Source organism: Callospermophilus lateralis, chromosome 10 (genome assembly GCF_048772815.1).
Source record: "Callospermophilus lateralis isolate mCalLat2 chromosome 10, mCalLat2.hap1, whole genome shotgun sequence".
Lineage (NCBI taxonomy): Eukaryota > Metazoa > Chordata > Mammalia > Rodentia > Sciuridae > Callospermophilus > Callospermophilus lateralis.
In genome coordinates, this window is record NC_135314.1 from 52,287,992 (window position 1) to 52,307,824 (window position 19,833).

At 38.5% G+C, this 19,833-nt stretch overlaps 1 non-coding gene across 1 annotated transcript; it reads right to left on the minus strand.

Moving 5' to 3' along the window:
- Positions 1-2,565: 2,565 nt before the first annotated feature.
- On the minus strand, positions 2,566-2,638 carry Trnav-aac (transfer RNA valine (anticodon AAC)). Its single transcript has one exon. It is a non-coding gene; the product is annotated as a tRNA-Val (tRNA).
- Positions 2,639-19,833: the final 17,195 nt, after the last annotated feature.

A 19,833-nucleotide genomic window follows, 5' to 3' on the forward strand; every position in this document is an offset into this window, starting at 1 on the left:
ATTCAATCTTGAATTCTTTGCATATTCTTTCCACCTGCTAGTGCTGCAGCAGTCCTAGACATTTAAACAAGTGCTGGCTGGATTTTGCATATCCCTGGTGGCTTAGACTCTGTGATCACATCTCCTAAAAAGGCCATCCTAATGACAGGAAGTTATGGATAGGCTGTACAAATCCGTGTTCTCTAGAGGAGAAGAAAAATAAAAACAAAACCCAAGGTAAGTGGATGACTCCTGAAACTTCCTACAGGGTATGTTCGGCCTGATGGTGTAGGAGGGAGAAAGCAAACGTGGGTTACAAGGAAGGCATCTGCTGCTTTTTGTTTCACAAGCTCTATATTTCATTTTTGCCCTGGTCACTGCCCACGTAATTCTAAAAATTGCCACCAGGGGGCAGGAGTATGCCAACGTTCCATCACTCCACCTGTCCATTTTGGACTTCAAAAGAATTTCTTTCTCTGTTTTTGTTTTTATTCTATTTATTTATTTATTTATTTATTTATTTATTTATTTATTTATTTATTTATTGTACAGGGGATTGAACTCAGGGGCACTTGACCACTGAGCCACATCCCCAGCCCTATTTTGTATTTTATTTAGTGACAGGGTCTCACTGAGTTGCTTAGTGCCTCACTTTTTGCTCAGGCTGGCTTTGAACTCACAATCCTCCTGTCGGAGGCTCCGAACTGCTGGGATTACAGGCATGTGCCACCATGCCTGGCTCTCTTTTTTTTTCTTACTGGAGTTTAACCCAGAGGCATTCTTTCACTAAGCTATATCTGCAGTCCCTCTTTATTTTTATTTTGAGATATGCCCAGTTTGGCCTCAAACTTGAGATCCTCCTGCCTCAACCTCCAGAGTTGCTGGAATACAAGTATGTACCACCACACTGGGTAAAATTTCTTCACAGAGGAATTTCTTTTTTTTTTTAATATTACTTTTTAGTTGTAGATGGACACAATACCTTTATTTTATTTGTTTATTTTCATGTGGTGATGGGGATTGAACCCAGTACCTCACACATGCTAGGCAAGGGCACTACCACTGAGCCACAACCCTGGCCCTTATAGAGGAATTTCTGATACTATTGTACAGATTAAGAAACTAAGTAGAATGAGGTAAATAGGTGACAGCATTCCATGAGTGGCAGAAGTGGAATGTAATCCACAGACTGGGCTTTTTAGAGCTCACCTGAGTTTATAGCTGATTTCGACATTTCAATGTTCTCAATGTTTTACAACCTTTTTTTTTTTTTTTTTAAGGCAATACATTAAGAAAACTTCAATGTTCCTGTAGCTCCTTTTTTTCTGACTTTCTTTCACGTGTTCCTAGTTTGTGTCATTTCTACTCCTTTCAGTACTTTGTCTAATTTCATAAACAGAGCCTTGTATCCTTCCACTAAGCTTTACTGTGTGTCCCTCAGTTGAAACATTTCCTTCTGTGTTGGCATCCTCACTGTTGTCTGTGACTTAAAGATGTCAGCAGAATCACTGGGATATAAACATGTGTGTTAATGAGATTGCTCTACAAGTGAGAGCTGGCTACCTGCCTTAAACAGGAGCACACACTCTTGGGGTGTTTTGCCAAGTGGGTCAGCAGATGCCTCACAGTCCCCCGGAGGCTGCTGTGTTAACTGGCATAATGAGTGTGAAAGAAGTTTCACGGGGGAAGTTTGTGGTGTCCAAGATCTGTGGATTACCTGGAAATGGTGAAGAGGCATCCCTGCCATTTCACAGGGGGGGTCACAGGCTTGGTGACCCATACCCTGGTAGAGCAGCACTCTAGGCTTGACTCCTGACTGGACCAGCTACAGACCCAAGAGAGTCTGGTCCCTTGGAGTTTGACAAGATAGTAATTGACTCCCTTAATTTGTTTTAATTGAGATGGAGTGCCTAAAAGGACAGAGACCTGAGGCTTCATCAAGTCCACAAGTTGTTCGTTTGTTTCTTTATGGTGTAACTTTTATTTTCTTGAAAAGACCAATGAGCTAAGTGTAAAAACCACAGGCATCATTCGATTTATTTCACAAGTCCAAGAAGAGTTGTAAGTTCTAACAGATCACTCTAGAGGATTTCGCAATTCATCCATCTCACCATTCATTCCACAAATACTCACTGAGTGCCTACTTCCTCTAAGGCATTCTGTGATGGGATGGAGATATAAGATAGGTAAGATAAAATTTCATTTTGACTGAGTAAGACAAAGTAATTAATTCCAAAATGTGATGGTAGAATGGGTGAAGTACATGAGGAGTCTTGAACATCTTGTTGTTTCAGAATATATAAAAACAAACTCAACAATTCATGAAAAGAGAAATCACGAGCAAGTGAGGTTCCATCTCAGGAATACAAGATGAATTTAATATTTGGAAATCAATCAGTGCCATTCACTATGTTAACAGAATAAAGGAAAAGAAAGTCTACAAAAATTCAGCACAGGCAGTAAAAACATTGGACAGAATTAAAATCCCATTTATACAACAAAAATATTAGTGGCAAACCAGGACTAGAAGGAAAATTCCTTACCCTAATTAAGGGCATCAACAAATATTTGACATTTTTCTTTTTTTGGTGGTGCTGGGGATTGAACCCAGGGCCTTGTGCATGTTAGGCAAGCACTCTACCAACTGAGCTATATCCCCAGTCCTAGCATCATTCTTAATGATAAAATTTTAATCTTCTCACCAAAATTTGGAACAAGAAAAGGATATTTGCTTTTACCACTTCTATTCAACATTTTACAGAGGTTCTAGCCAGTGTGCAGGGATGTGAGAGAAAACAAAAACCTAAAGATTATAAAGATTCTAAAGAAAAGAACATAATTGTTTTTATTATTATATAACATGTCATTTAAATATAAAACTCTAGGAAATCTACCCCAAAACTCCATTAGAACCAATATCTTTTATACAAAGTATAAAAGATCTATTATGTTTCAAATATACTTGTATAGAAGACTTGAAAAATCTTAAGGATTGGTTCTAAAATCTATTTACGCGATATTTCAGAGAAACATCCCCCCCAACCCCCCCCCAGCAAACACATCTGCATCTCTTTCCTTCTTGGGCCAGGGAAAAGTCCCAGTGGCGGTGAGGCAAGAGACGTCACCTGCATCCTCTCTCCACCTGTACCCTCTGACTAGAGGAAACAGCTTTCCCTGCTTTCTGCTCTTTGCAGGCCTGTTTCCTGCAACTCATTTCTCGCCCTCTCAGCAGTAGTAGCAGGTTTTACACATCACAGTGTGTTTCCTAATTAACAAGCCTTTGAGCAAGTTTTCCTAAGCTATATTGTAACACTTTTGAAAATCTGTTTATATCAAATGTTTAAAGCAACAATGTAACTTGAAATATAAGACAAAATTGCAAAGTAAACACTTTTTTTTTTATACCAGGGATTGAACCTAGGGGTTCTTAACCATTGGGCCACATCCCCAGCCCTTTTTAAATGTTATTTAGAAACAGGGTCTCGCTAAGTTGCTTAGGCCCTTGTTACATTTCTGAGGCTGGCTTTGAACTTGTGACTCTCCCTCTTCAGCCTCCTGAGTCCCTGGGATTACAGGAATATACCACTGTGCCCAGCTCATTTATGTTATCTTTGTTATCTTAAGGAGTGCATGCTTTTACTACTATTCTTATCCTTATCATCCTCCTCCTCCTCCTCCTCCTCCTTCTTTTAATTTTTCCCTCTTTCTAAGGAAGTGTCTTCTTGTTGGTTTCATCAATTCCTGAAGAATCATCTCAAAAATGACAGCTCCCATCTCCATTCACTGTTCTTGCCTACTTTGTTATTGTCTAGATTGGTTACTATTGTTGTTCCATAGTTCTTTTTATTTTATGGAGATTCAGCAAAGTACCAATTTTAAATGCACAGTTTAAGGAATGTTACACGTAAATACATTGTCCTTATGGCTTATAAAGACGTGCAGCACATCTCCCACACCCCATCAACCTACTCAATACCCAAGCCCCTAAAAGTTAAGAGATGTTACTCTAACTTCTTCCACCATAGATTGTTTTCATCTTTCCCTAAATGACATTGAATCAAATGGTATATATGCTTTGATGGTACTGATTTCTTTTCTCATCACAGGGCAATAAGATTTATTCTAGGGATTGAGGTTGTGGCTCAGCGGTAGAGCGCTCGCCTTGCATGTGCAAGACCCTGGGTTCGATCCTCAGCACCACATAAAAAAATAAACAAGTGAAATAAAGGTGTTGTGTTCAACTACAACTAAAAAATAAATAAAATAAAAAAAGATTTATTCTACAACAGCAATTTACTCTTTGTTCCCATTCGGTGTTCCATTCTAGGAATATATCACAATTTGGTTATCTAGTCTTTTTGTGAATGACTTCTATGTTGTCTCAAGTTTTAGGTTACTGCGAATAAAACTGCTAAAAATGCTCTTGTTGGTAAATTCAGTTTCCTTGGTAATATGCTAGGAATGGAATTACTAGGTTAATAGTATAGATTTATAATTAGCTTTAATATATACTATCCTATAGTTTCCTAAAGTTGCTTTGATTTACATTCCTACCAGCAATGTAAACTCCTACAGAGTTTAGTGGTTCCACATACTCATCAACAACTGATATTAACAGTATTTTTAATATGAGCCATTCTGGTAAATTATTAGTAATTTATGGGGGTTTCAATTTACATTTTCCTGATTTGAGCATTTGTGGATTTTTTAAAATTACTTATTTATTTTTGGTACCAGAGATTAAACCCAGGAGTGCTCAACCATTGAGCCACATCCCAACCCTTTTTATTTTGAAATGGTCTTGCTAAATTGCTTACTGCCTCCTAAGTTGCAGAGGCTGGCTTTAAACTTATGATCCTCCTGCCTCAGCCTCCAGAGCCATTGTGATTACAGAAGTGAGTCACCATGCCAGGCAAGCATTTTATAACTGTGGTACTGGGGATGGAATCCAGGGCTTTGTGCAATGTTAGGAAAGCACTCTATCACTGAGCTACATCCCCAGCCCTGATGTGAGCATCTTATGTGCTTATTGGTTCATTTGGATATCCTCCTATGAAATTTTGTTCACGTTTTGCTCATTAAAAAAAAAAAAAAAAAAAAAAAAAACTAGGTTGTGAGGCTGGGGTTATGGTTCAGCAGTAGTATACTTGCCTGGCATGTGTGAAGCACTGGGTTTGATTCTCAGCACCACATATAAACAAAATAAAGGTCTATCAACAACTAAAAAAAATTTTTTTTTAAATAAATTAGATTGTCTTTATTGATTACAAAAGTTCTTCATATAGTCAGAAAATGAGTTCTTTATTGATTAAACATATTATAAAAATTTCCCAATGCAAGACTTGTCTTTTCACTGTCAGTATGTCTTTGATAAATAACCTCAATTATAATTAATTTATCTTTTTTTTTTTCTTTTGGGTATTGCTATCGCCTTTGTGTCATGGCTAGATAATCTTTGCCTACCCTAAAAACATGACTATATGGTTTTATTTTCTCCTAGAAATTTTGTTTTAGTTTTAACAGTTAGGTCTACAATTCATGCAGATGAAATTTTATCTATGGTACAAAATGAAAGATCAAGGTTCTTCATTTCCCCCCAAAAGAATATCTAATTGCCTTAGTCCCATTTATTAACAAGATCATTCTTTACCCATTGTATTTCAGTGGTGGCTTGTATACAGCAAGTGACTAAATATATGTTGAGTTTATTTCTGGATTCTATTCTCTTTTATTGGCATATTTGTCCATTTTTACCTTCAAACAATGACATCTTGATTAATTGTAAATTTCTACTAAGTCTTTAAATCTGGTACTCCAACTTCTCCAACTTTGTTTTTCTAGGTCTTTTGCATTGCCTTTTTTTTTTTTTTTTGTATCAGGGATTGAACCCAGGAGCTCTTTTGAAATTGAAAAAAGTGTATCTCTAAATTGCTGAGGGTGACCTTGAAGTTTGATCCTCCTGCTTCTGCCTCCTGAATCACTAGATTTTAGGTGTCTGCCACCATACTCAGCTCTTCCTATCAATTTCTTTTAAAAAGTTGGTTGGAATTTTGATTGGGATTGTATTGAATCTATAGATTAATTTGGTGAGACTTGATACATTAATAATACTGACTTCTAATTCATTCATGTTACATATTTCTCCATTTATGTTTTCTTTAATTTCTCTTATGTTTTGTAGTTTTCAGTGTAGGGTTTTTTTTTGTTGTTGTTGTTTTGTTTTTTTTTTAATATTTATTTGTATGTGGTGCTGAGGACCGAACCCAGCGCTGCGTGCATGCCAGGTGAACGCACTACCGCTTGAGCCACATCCCCAGCCCCAGTGTAGAGTTCTTTACATCCTTTGTTAGATTTATTCCTAGATATGTTTTCTGTTTGTTGTTGTTGTTGTTGTTTGTTGTTTTGTCTTTTTGGTGGTGGTGAGGGATCAGGGAATGAACTCAGGGGCACTCAACCACTGAGCTACATCTCCAGTCCTACTTTTGTATTTTATTAAAAAAAAAAAGTTTAAAAGATAATGATATATTTTGATGCATTAATGTAAAAATCACTCAAGGCTAAATTTTATTAGCTTTTATTAAACACTAAATTTTGGTCACGTCTAATTTCTTTGACACAATGAACTACAATTATGTTCAAAAAACAAATCAAGGTCTGTATGTCTTCCAGAATAATACTAGTGTTGCTAGCTACAAGAAAAAGCCAAGAAAGAAAAAAGGGCTACTTGTCCTCTTTGAGGACCAGATTGAAAGAATGTGAAATGGTATATGAAGCCAAAAGATAATAACTTAAAGTTTTATAATATATAAAAACTTTTGGTTTCATAACATAGTGTAGAGGGTACAGGGAGGTCAAGGAGATGCTTAACAATCTGCTATTCACAGATTATGGTTACCAAAGGCCAGACACATTTGTCATTGAAGAAATAACTCAATTTTATTGGTTCTTCATCTAAGACAAATTGGTTTTGGATTTTGGAATAATATCAGAAATGAAGCAACAATTGCCTGACAACTATAGTAGACTATTTGGAGAATTTCAATGTCAGTATTCTACTCTCAGACTATAAAGACTTTACTGAAGTTCTCATAAAATGTAATAAATGCTAAGAATATGGAAAAATCCAAAAAAGAAAAAAGTAAAGAAAAGAAATGTGGTCTCATCTAGCTTTTGCTGAAGCTGACTTTGAACTCTCAATCCTCCTACCTCAACCTCTCAATTTGCTGGGATTACAGGCATGCACCACCATGCCCAATTATACCTGATGTTTGTTTTTTTTTTTTAATTTTATGAATGATGTTTAAAAGATCTTCATTTTCTAACTGATTGTAGAAGCACAGAGAAATAGGGTTGGTTTTGTATATTAACTTTCTATTTAGCAGCCTTATTAAATTCAGTTATGAATTCTAATTGTTATTTACAGACTTTCTCAGAATTTCTATGCACATCATGTCATCTGTGAATAATGACAGTTTTCTTTCTTTCTCCCAATTTTTTATCATTGTTTGATCATACCTATAGGCTTTTTGCAGATTGATGTCATTTATCAAATTAAAGAAGTTTCTCAGTATTATTGGTTTGTAGAGTGTTATTACATTAACAAGTATTGAATTCTGTAAAATGCATTTTGCACATTGAGATGATTACAGTTATTCTCCCTTAGTCTGCTAATGTTAAATTTACATTAGCTGATTTTCAAATGTTATGTTAATCTTGTATTACTAGAATAAACTTGGTGATTTTTAAAAATTTGTTCTTTTTAGGTATACCTGAGAATAGAGTGTATTTTGACATGTCATACATACATACATACATACATGGAAAGGTGTGATTTTTAAAAATATAATGTTGACTTTGATCACTAGTACTTTTTTAACCTCTTTCCCACTGTGCTATCAGGTGTAGACTAAACACTTCTAGGCACCCACTCCAGGGGTCTTATTGAAGCTAACAGAATGTCCCTGAAAGTCTTGTCTCAGTTAAATTAGGTTAGGTAAATTTAGGGTTAATAAATCTTGGATTACAAATTTTTAGATGAGCATTCTTTAAATAATTAACATGTTTGCATGCAGAACTAAGCAGGGAACATAAAGTTTAAGGTAATAAAGGAGACAGATTCAAAAAGAAGGCAGAGATGCCAGTTTATCCTGATTTTGGCTACCCATGGGACATTCACAGGCCAGGTAAAGAGTCAGTGCTCTTAGCAAAGTCAGCCTAAGTCCCTCTTACAATATCAGTTAATATGTTTTCCAGTTTCTTTAAGATTCTGAGTTCAGAGCCTGGACTAATGTGTGTATTGGGTGACTGGAACTGTGGCCGATTGATGTTGTATGTCACCCAGTTTTGAAACCAAGAACCGAAAAGGGCTATTACCTTGTATATGTACCAAAGGCATGATTGATATAAGAACAGAAACTGATTCCCCTCTCAGGAGCACATTAAAATAAAACTATTGATGCAGAGAAGGACTTATATCTCACATGTGCCACACACCCCTCCTGTAATTGCCCAAACAGAGTACAGAGTACTTCAGTCCAGTACTAACCAGAGTAATTCAGTACTCAGTTCTCAAGGGTACTGAGGAAAGTCAACAATGCAGGAGGAACTGGGAGATGCAAATGAAGAAAAGTAAGAATGCCAACCAATAAAGGGGGGGAAAGGTATCTTATGTATCTCCAGAGCCAACTAATACTTGGCACAGAGCAGGGGCTTTATGAATAGCTGCTGAATAAATGAATAAATGGCCATTCCCTGTATAGGACACTGAAGGACATGGAACTGTGCCTTAAGACTTGAAATAAGACCTAAAATGTCAAAATCACAAGAGAAGAGACTGAACTGTAATTCCCTGGTTGGGACATCAGATTTGAGGATGTGGAGTGGGGTAATGAAGCGGTTTTTTTTTTTTTTTTTTTTTTTAAAGTTCTGTTGACTGATATCAAGAAATCTGTGGGCAGTTTAGGGAGTGCTTACATCACGCTCAGGAACCTCTAACCTTTCCTTAGTCTTCTCCTCCTCAGTTGCTGTCAGTCTGTTTGGGGACTGGGGGAGGGGAATTCAGTTCATTTTAGAAGAATTTAAGAGAAAGATTCCTAGTCAATATCCCACAAGTGGGTCCTAGAACTGAGACATACCAGTCTTGAAGGGTTACTGGACTTTTGGAGTCTGAACTATCTAAAACACCCTAGACAACAGAAAAAATATACATAGAGTTTCCCCACAGACCTGAAGTTTACAGTTACACACAATAGGATAAGTGTTGGGCCAAATGCAGTGGCACATGCCTGTAATCCCAGTGGCTGGGGAGGCTGAGGCAGGAGGATCACAAGTTCAAAGCCAGCCTCAGTAACTTAGCAAGGCCCTAAAGCAACTTTGATATTTTGATATTCTATCTCAAAATAAGATATGAAATATGTCTAGGAGTATGGCTCGGTGGTTAAGTGCTCCTGGGTTCAATCCCTAGTTAAAAATAAAATCATGTATCTAGAAAAGGGTAGCTTGGTATTGGAAAGGACATTATGTCACATTAAAAAATTGAAAGACATACTAAGGAACAATATTGACCAAATTTTGTTGTTATACTGTGTGCATGTGTGGATATGTGACAATGAATCCCACTGTTATGTATAACGTATAATGCATCAATAAAAATATTAAAAAAGTATGAGCCTCTGATGACTCAACTGAGTGGAATTATTCAATTAGCAACCCTCTCTCAAAAGAGAAGAGTTGGCACAACACTCCCTGCAACCAAAAAAAAAGTTATACTTAATCTTCTCAAAGGAGGTTACAAGCATTGTCTTTCACCACCAGAAATTAAGCAGGATCTAGAGTTTAATATTGAAACTTGTAATATGATAAGTTTTGGTTAGCAATTCAAAATTAAATTGTCCTCAAAGAATGAACACAGCTCAGGATATCAGGACATCAAAGTTCAGGCACCACTTAAGTCTTAACAAGCAGGTTATGACCGTTGTTATCTTGGTTAGCAGGCAACAGGAGGAATTCAGTTCCCAAAGTGATACAGGGATTTAAACTACAAATTACAAAAATAAAGTTCAGCATTTTGTAAGCATTATAGATAGGTATTTAGGGGTAAAGAAATCAACATTAGAAAAGCAAGCCTCTTAAAAAGTTAAAATTGGGGGCTGGGGTTGTGGCTCAGCAGGAGAGCTCTACCTGGTGCTAGATTCAATCCTCAACACCACATAAAAATAAATAAGTAAAATAAAGATATTATTTTTAAAAAAATTAAAATTTGCTATTAAATTCACAAAAACATCCTAAGAAGAGCTTCTAAAAATGAAAGAAAAGGGGAGTGAGCAGGTACAATTTGGAAGGGACAAAATTATAAATTCAGTGATGAGATAATGGCATTCAATATCAGGTTCCAGGAGGAGCTTCTCAAAATATCAGACTTTTTTCCCCCTTCCTTTGAAACCTGAAAAATGCATGGTATCTATTTATAAGATTTTAAATGCTCAAAGGAGAGAGTACTCAAGTTAATAACCATCAGAAGAAAACAAATCAAATTGCTAAATGATTTCACTGTCAGTCTGAATCAACTTTAAAAGAATGAACAATGCACCAGATACGATGGCCCACACCTGTAATTGCCCCAGCTCAGGAGGTTGATGCAGGAGGATCATGAGTTCAAAACCAGCCTCAGCAACTTAGCAAGACCCTAAGCAACTCAGCAAGACCCTGTCTCTAAATAAAATACAAAAAAAAAAAAAAAAAGGCCGGGGGGTGGGGCCTGGGATGTGGCTCAGTGGTTAAGCACCCCTGGTTCAATGCCAAGTACCAAAAAGAAAAAGAATGAACAACATAGCTACTCAGAGAGGTGAAGCAAGAGAATCAAAACTCCAAGGCCAGCCTGAACAACTTAGTGGGACCCTGTCTCACTAAGATTGTATTTCAGCCACAGACTTTGTAAAGGCATTTCTTCTTGTGAACACATACTTTATGCAAACAGTTATTTCATTTCTAGATGAAAATGTCTTTACAAACTCAATTTTTTTGGGGGGGGTCCTCCTTTTACTTTTCCCCCCATTATATAATATGCCTTATTGGCAATATCTCAACTGAACTGTTTCTATCTTTTGCATATTTTGCATTTCTACTGTGCTACTAAGTTTTATTCTTCTAATATTTAAAAAATGACATTTCTTCTTTTTGCATTTATGTACTCTCCTTTTTTTTTTTCAATGTGTAATTTTTTCATTCATCTAAACCCAAATCCAAATGGCATTAACTGGGTATATGATAAAGTCCTATATCTCTGCTTTATCTTGGGTAATTAGTTCCTCTATATCAAGAACACATCCATTCTCTGAATTCAGTAAATGGACTGCTGTTGCTCAACAATTTGTCATTCCTCATATGGTGCAAACCACAGAATGTCGAATCTGTTTTTATATCACCATCATTTAAGTTCCCAATTCCTGGGTTATACTTGTATAGTCTCCTCTTTTTTTGGAGAGGTGGGTACAGGGGATTAAACTCAGGGGCACTTGACCACTGAGCCACATCCCCAGCCCTATTTTTTGTATTCTTTTAGAGACAGGGTCTACACTGAGTTGTTTATGCCTTGTTTTTTGTTAAGGCTGGCTTTGAACACACAATCCTCCTGTCTCAGCCTCCCGAGTCTCTGAGATTAAAGGTGTGGGCCACCGTACCCAGCAGTCTCCCCTTTCTTAATGAATATTTGCATTGTATTTGTTCTGATTCATGTCACAGTAAAATTTATAGCCATCTTGTCAATGAATGCAGGGTTTTTAATCAACAGTGAAAAAGAAAAGAGAACTGAATTCAATTTATGTTTTAGTATTCCCTGCTACCAAGGAGAGCCCACTGGTGATGCTGAGCAGCTTCCTGTATAGATCTTTTTTTTTTCCTCTATAGATCTTCTTTGCTTCTTTGCTTTGGGTTGTTACTGGATACAAACTGACCATTTCCCTGGGATCTGATACATATTGCAGAATATTTGACAATTTTTTTTTTTTTTTTACAAAAATTGGTCCAGAAAATAATGAAAATGCAATTGGAACTTCTGGTAAAAAAAAGAGTGAAATAGAAAAAACATTATGGGGGAGGGAGGGCTGGAGTTGTGGCTCAAGGGGTAGAGCACTTGCCTAACACACATGAGGTACTGAGTTCGATCCTCAGCACCACATAAAAATAAAATAAAAATATTGTGTCCTCCTAAAACTAAAAAAGAAATATTAAAAAAGAAAAAACATTCTCTTTAGTAACAAAACTGTATGTAAAAAGAAAGAACCTAAAGCAATGATAGCAACAAAGGTGACCGAGCTTCTGTTTCTATCCTCACCTAATAGGTCATCAATAGTTGCCTGTTAGGAAAACTGTAGGAAATTGAGTTGAGGAAGTAAAATTTACCCTTAGTTTAAGAGGAAAGTATGACATTTTCAAAAAGAAAATTGGAGGTATTTCCTTTTCTAATCTACAATTATGATCAAAGTGGAATTTTTGTTGTTCTCTCTTTTTGAGGAAGGATGTTCTACAAAATGAGACACAGAAAATAGAGGAAGATGATATTGTTCAAGCAATCTAGTTCAAGAAGTCATGATTAGCCTGAAAAGCTGGAGAGAAGCGCTCACATACTCCAAATTTTAGGAGAGGTGACCATTAGCAAATCCCTATTTGTAAACAGTTCTTCCCACAGATGTCCCAAAGACATATTAAAGAGGACGTCGGGCAGGGGTGAAGGAATGCAGGCAAACAACATTTTAACTGGGATAAAATTGGCATTTGAAGAAAATAGACTACTCTTAGCTTGCTTTATACAGACAAACTTTTTTGTTTGTCAGTATAAAGCAAGCTAAGAGTAGTCTATTTTGGCAAGTGATAAACTCTTCAGTGATATAGACAATAAACTTATTTATATTGATTATAGTGATATCAGTAAATATATAAATACATGATGACCCGTGTCACCAGCACCTGTGGATTTGACCTCAGGGGGCAGGGTGTTATTTCCACTAAATCCCATGAAGTATCTCATAGATAGTGAGGATGATCATGGCAGTAAAACAATAAAACAAAATCTGACATAAAAGTGATTCTTTCCAACACTGCAAAACTTTGTGGTACAGGCTCACAGAATGGAGATAAAGTCAAGCATTGGGACTGGACCTCATTCCTGACTTCTTGTTTAACCTCACGTAACCTTTGTCTTCCACAATAATCAGATAAATTATGTTTTATCTCATTATCATGAGTTTGGCTATTATCCAGAGGACCTTCGGACAGCTACCCAATCTAGCCTGTCTCATGTGTAATTTGTCATTTGTCAGGAACTGCATATGGGCAAACTAATCGGTGACAAGACTAGCTACAGGAAATATTGATATTTGTTGAGATTTGCAGAACTGAAAATCATCTTGTGACGAGGTGATTAGAATCAGATGTGCATCATCTGGCCACCCACTGTGAGCAGGCACCCACTGGTCTGGGAACATCCATTAACCACCTATGTAAACCACTCCTCACTCAGTTTTCCAAGCAAGATGGGGTTCATGACACGAGTCCTCTACCTTCTCATCTAACTGGCTTTTCCAATAACATCACCTTCCTTTACTCAACACCTTGTCTCTTGACTTAACCAGCCTGGTGTGTAGCCAGCAGTCAGACACGTTCCCATAACTGAGAATTTTTAAGGGCAATAAGCAGCAGTTAGGTCTGTTTCTTTGATAGTATTACCCTAAACGTCTCTTTATACTTTATTTTAAGATCTCCAGCTTTCTTGTCCATTCTGTTGTTTTTCAAAAGGTTCTTTTTATAAAGAGAAATTACTTTCTGGATCCTGATTGATTTGAGGAGCAATTGACATATGGAATGTGCCTCTTCCTCTATATCTCAAGGAAAAGTGAGCAGTTTTCTTCCTGGAGGCTGGGGTCCCTGATCTGGCCAGAGTTTTCCATTTTTTCCCTTTCCCCCCCTTTTTTCTTTATTTCTAACTTGTATTTTTCAGCATTTGGTAAGACAACAGGAAGTGCTAGGCTTCCTCTCCAGGGCATTCAGCTGAAGGATGTGCTCACCACATTGAAAACAGTAGCCGGAAAAGAGAAACACACCCACCCTCCAGAAAGCAAGACCCTCTCCCTGGTTCCCTCACCATGGCTCTCCATGTCCTCCCCATCCAGGTTCCCTCCTCGTTGGAGGCTAGGAGGACCGATTAGGGTTGCACTGTTCAGACCAAGCCAGTGTTCAAGCCAACTTTATCCCCATTAAAACTTACTGTATGGCTCCCCATAATCTCTTCTTATAAATTTTTTTTAAGGTCTGTAGGAAAGACTGTTTTCAAATTGTTATCTTCTAATACCATCTCTCTTAAGGATTTTTTGTTTGTTCGTTTGTTTCACTTGTGGTGCTGGGAATTGAATTCGTCAGAGTCTTGTGCATGGTAGGAAAGTGTTCTACTACCCAACTACATCTCTAGTCCCCCTCTTAAGATTGTGAGATTTTGCAAGAGACTTCTCTCAATCTAAGTCACATCTGAGTTACTATTGTGTAAAGTTACTCAGGGTTAACCATTGAGATTCAGACTCATTTTAGGTCATAATTGCTATGGATGTTCTGCATAAAATGGTTTGCTGTTGCCCTTTCTTCCTTCCTTCCTTCTTTTTTTTTTTTTTTTTTTGAGGGAAGCAGGTACAGGGACTGAACTCAGAGGCTCTTAACAACTGAGCCACATCCCTAGCCCAACCCCCCCCTTTTTTTTTTACTTAGAAACAGGAACATGCTAAGTTGTTTAGGGCCTCCCTAAATTGCTGAGGCAGGCTTTGAACTTGTGATCCTCTTGCCTTAGCCTCCTGTGCCTCTGGAATTACAGATATGTGGCACGGTGCCCGGACCCCTTTTATTTTTTGAGACAGGGTCTCACTAAGGTGCTTGGGGCCTTGCTAAATTGCTAACTTGCAATTTTCTTGCCTCAGCCTCCCAAGTCACTGGGATTTTAGGCATGTACTACCACCCCTGGCTGAATTGCCCTTGAAAAAAAGCAAAGCGGAAGATTATTGATTGCAAATTTTAAATATGACAGTTGTTGGGAATCTAGTTTTCATGTTTCACATCTTAAAGGATCTGGAAGGTGGGAGTGCAGGACTGCAAAGCTGAAGAGTGACACAGGTCCAAGAGCCCAATAACCACCAAGGACTATCACTGTACTGGCATTTAATGGACAATTAAAACAAAAGCTGGGTCTGATATGAAAAACACAAGCAACTCTCAAGAGCAGTCATTAAAAAAAGACAGTTTTTAAAAGTCCTGAGAAGTATCATTTGAGAGAAACTCCATCTGAGATGTCAAGGTGTGTGCATTGCAAGCTCCTTTGAAGTCTTTTCTGGGGTTCAGTTAGTCCCCTTTGACTATCTCCTTGGTAACACCAAGAGTCAAGAACTGCCAAGTTTCAGAATGGGTCAGTGTCTTAACATCTCATAAGTCTGAGTTAGGGGGTTGGTGATGTGGCTCAAGCGGTAGCGCGCTCGCCTGGCATGCATGCGGCCGGGGTTCGATCCTCAGCACCACATACAAAGATGTTGTGTCTGCCAAAAACTAAATAATAAATATTAAAAATTCTTTAAAAAAAAAGTCTGAGTTAGTTACGTTTATTAATATTTAACTGAATCTTTCCCTGAGAAACTGCATCTCTAAAAGTTATATGTTTGAAAGACTTGGATCAAGTGATCAGCCTTGAAACTGCCTCCTCCCTGGCAAGACTTTCAGTCTCTAATCAATACTCACATGTACACTGAACCTTTAAAATCATGGTGAGAACCAGAGGCCTCTTGATTAGCCTTTCATCCAGATTGTTCAGCAGGAAGACATTGCACATCAAGAGGAAGGGATTGTGTGAGATTCCTCCAGTTGTAAATTACCTCCAGAAAATCACCACACCATGCTGATGACTTCTTAACAGTCTCAGTTGCAGTAGGTGATGTTCTACTATGCTGGTCTTCCTTACCCCTGCCCCATATGAAGCCTCTTCACATTTCCCATTTAATCAGCAAATGCATACTGTTCAGCAACTTCTTATCACCTTTAGATTGACAGACTCGATAAAGATGGTCAAGTTGCTGAAGCTGCTTTGTCTTAACATAATGATAACATTTCTTAACATAATGATAACATCTTGACCACAGTTCTCTATGACCTTAGGCGAATTTTAACTGCTCTCAACCTAGGTTTCCCCAAGATTAAGTAATTTTAGCCATATAAAGTATTTAGCACACAGAGAGAAAAAGTTTGGTAATCATTAGTGGTAACGAAAGATAAGAAGAGCACTAGTAAGTAAGGAGTATTTTTTTAAATATTTTTTTTTAGTTGTAGTTGGACAACAATGTCTTTATTTTATTTTTTATGTGGTGCCAAGGATTGAACCCAGAGGCTTGCACATACTAGGCAAGCGCTCTACCAGTAAGCCACAACCCCAGCCCAGGAGTATTTTTTAAATAACATTTTTCCTAGCCCTGCCACCATCTGTTTCCTTTGGCCATCACCACACCCAGTCTTAGAGATCTTTAAGGATAGAAACTTCTCCCACTCCAATTTGGGTAAAGTCTGAATACATTTGTGATACAATGAGATATGCCATCTTACTCATGTCAACACAGTGACTCAGAGGGACACCATCTTTAAGGAACTGGCCTTCCTAGTTCTGGCTGCATTCTTAGCATTCTCCCTGATGCAAGTTCGGGGATTTTCTATCACAGTATCACTAAATAAATAACCAACTGCAAGGGTCTCAAAAGGAAACAGATGGTGCATTTCAACAAAGGTAATTCAAGGAGGATTTATAAAGGGACTATTTACAAAGGGTCAGTTAGGGAAAGGCAACCAACAAAGGACAAGGCAGTTACACAGGGCAGAGGAGACAGAACTGTTACCTACCCTAAGCCCAGAGAGAGGGACCAGCACCAAGAGTGGTTCCTAGACCCAGAGGCAGAGATTTATATATAAAGAGCCACCTTGAGAGGAGTGTTATCCTTGGTTGATAGTACCTATTCACCAGTTTGAGACAAATCCAAATGTCAAGAGGGTAAATAACTGAACCTCATTTTCCTCTTTCTCTAATCTGTCAAGATTTCTTCTTAGCCAGATAGAACTGGAAGCCAGAGGGAAAGGGAGAAGTCACCTTAGAAGTCACCCTCCTGAGAAACAGAAATGTGGAGAGTGGATCTGGAGGGGCAAAGGGAAGTTATCTGGCACATTAAGTAAAAGTGGATCATGCATGAATCAATAATGATGACAGATGGCCAGTGATATGACCTAAGGATCATTGTTTATCCAATTCCTTGCAACTGGGGTCCTTGGAAAAAATCAACCACGCTCTAATAGCTTATATTGTGCCTCTAACAAAAACCTTAAGCTTTTATTTTGACCATATTTTCAATATCTGAATTGTTGTTATTCATGTTAACAGACCAGTCTGACATGTATCTTTAATTCTGAACATTTTCCTGTGTGAATATTCTGGCATGAGGCCACTGGGGGTGGACCCCACTTCCCACCAGCTGAGGAAGAACTGGTTGGTACTCGGTTCTGGCTGTATAGGAGATCTTAGGCTGATAACCACCCTGGTCCTACCAAGGAATTCTGGTATCAGGCTCTGTGGGTCCTTCCCTCTCCAGTACTCCCTGAGAGGATATTAAAGTACACTTTCTTCTGCAGGTGGAATTAAGTATACAAAGCTGGGCAAGGGTACAGAATCTGCTGCAGAAACTGTAGCTCAGACCTGGAGGCAGAAATCCACACACTCTATTCAACCTTCTCATCACATTGAAAGAAATTCAGAAAATAGCCTTTTGAACTTAGGGATGGAATAAACTAGTAAAGAGAGTCCACAGCCTTCTGAAATCACTATCACCAGCAGAGGTAGGGCTCTGTCAAAACTTCTCAGTCTTCAACGCTGCTAGGCAGGGCTCTAAGAGCAGGAAAAGTAGGTGGTCTTTGTGGTGCCACTTGAATAACTTTGAAGGGCCTTCCACACCCCTCCCCAGGTGACCTGAGTTTCTGTCTTAAGTTTCTATCATTAGAGTCATTCCTTCATGTGAAGAATTTGTTTCCAGAAGTCCTCTGCTAAAATGTATATGCTGTTTAAAAGGGCGTGGTGCTTGTTATTCTTTTTGTCTGCTCAACATCTTGCTTCCCTTCTTTGTTTTGATAACTCTGTCCCTTATGAGTATTTGCAGGAAGCAGAGCCCAGCTATCATAAACACGTTACTGAGGGGTACAGCATGTGCTGTTCCAGTTCTTCCAGGAGCCAGGCAGGGGCATAGGACCTAAGGTCAAATGACCATACATTTGCTCCAGATTGTGCATTAGCTAATGAAGTGATACAACAGAATTTGGGGGCATTTATTTTCTACAGTGGGTGGCAGCAGTGGTAGCAATCCTTCAGTGGTGACAGCCATGCAAACCATGGTGTCCAATATTAAAGAGCGGTTACACCAATGTTCTCATAATGATTGTTTTTGACATAGTGTGGGCTGAGATTCCAACTGCTGCATGGCATCCCCTATCCCTACCCATTTTCTGAGCCTCATCCTCAGCCTTTCCAGAGAGACTAGAGTTTCTCAGCATCCTTGTATTAAATCCCCATGCTGCTTCAATCAGATAGGATCATCTTCAGTTGCAAGAAACTGGGAACGCTGACTGATACAAAGGGTGAAACATTAACTCAAGATCAGTCACAGATAGATTCACTTGTCTAAGAAGCTAGTTGTCCCTTTGGGAAATAGCAGGGCTCCAGGGAAAGGGCTCTTTGTTCATGTAGGAAGAAATCAGGAAAGTCTGGTCTTATGGGCATTGGCTGATGGAGCTTGCCAAGATGGACTGGCCAAAGGCAACCTGAGGGACAGCCATGGCACTGGATGGGGCCACTACAGGATGGAAACATTGATAGGAAACGTGGGGTTACTGTAAGGGCAAAATCTAATGCTATCTAAGGACTGCCACTACAGAATGAAATGACCTAGGAAAGTAAACTTCCCTTGGGAAGTTTCTGCTTGTTAAAGTAATGCCACTTTTTTTTTTCCTCTTTGATTTTTGCTGACATTTAGTTTGCACAGTAATAGAAATCAGTTTGTGGGGTTTCTGTCCTCTCTCAGTTTCCCTCTTCCACACTGCAGTTAAACCCCTTTAAGATTAATAAGTGGAGATAAAAAAAAGTTCAAAGACTGTGAATTCTCAACTACCAAAAAGACAGGGGCTGTGTCTTTATTATCTTTTCCTAGAAAGGAGCTCAGGACTTGTTCACCATTCATTGGAGGAATGGAGGGAGAGAGAATGTGAGGATTTTAGTGAGTACAGATGATGAACACTGGCTAAGAAGTTCTTCATGATCCTCTTGAAGAGTATGAGCACACTTCACACCTTTTTGCATTTCTGTTTACTTTCCCTCAGAACAAAAATTGTTCCTAGTGCTCAGTTTACTGACTGGAGAAACTCTAAGCACAGTTATTGTTCTCTTTAGCTTTTCCGTAGAATGGTCATGTACATCTGCCAGAGACTCTAGATATGAATCGGGGGCCCCTGGAGAGGCCCTGCCACAGGCCCTTTCTCATTGCAGTGGCAACAGGGCCAACATCAGGGGTGAGACTTGTCTCATGCCAGACCCTCCAGCTGTGCCTGGAAATCATTGTCCTTGCCAAATCCCCAGCGTACTGACTCTCACCCTCCCTAGGACATGCTCTCAGAGGTGTGATTGCTGTAGAGTAGCACTGGATTGCCACCCTTTTATCTCCATGGATGTCACCAAGGGAAAGGAACTGAAAACCAATAATGGGAAAATATACAAAAGAACATCAGAAAAAGAAAAAAAGGCAAGCTGTG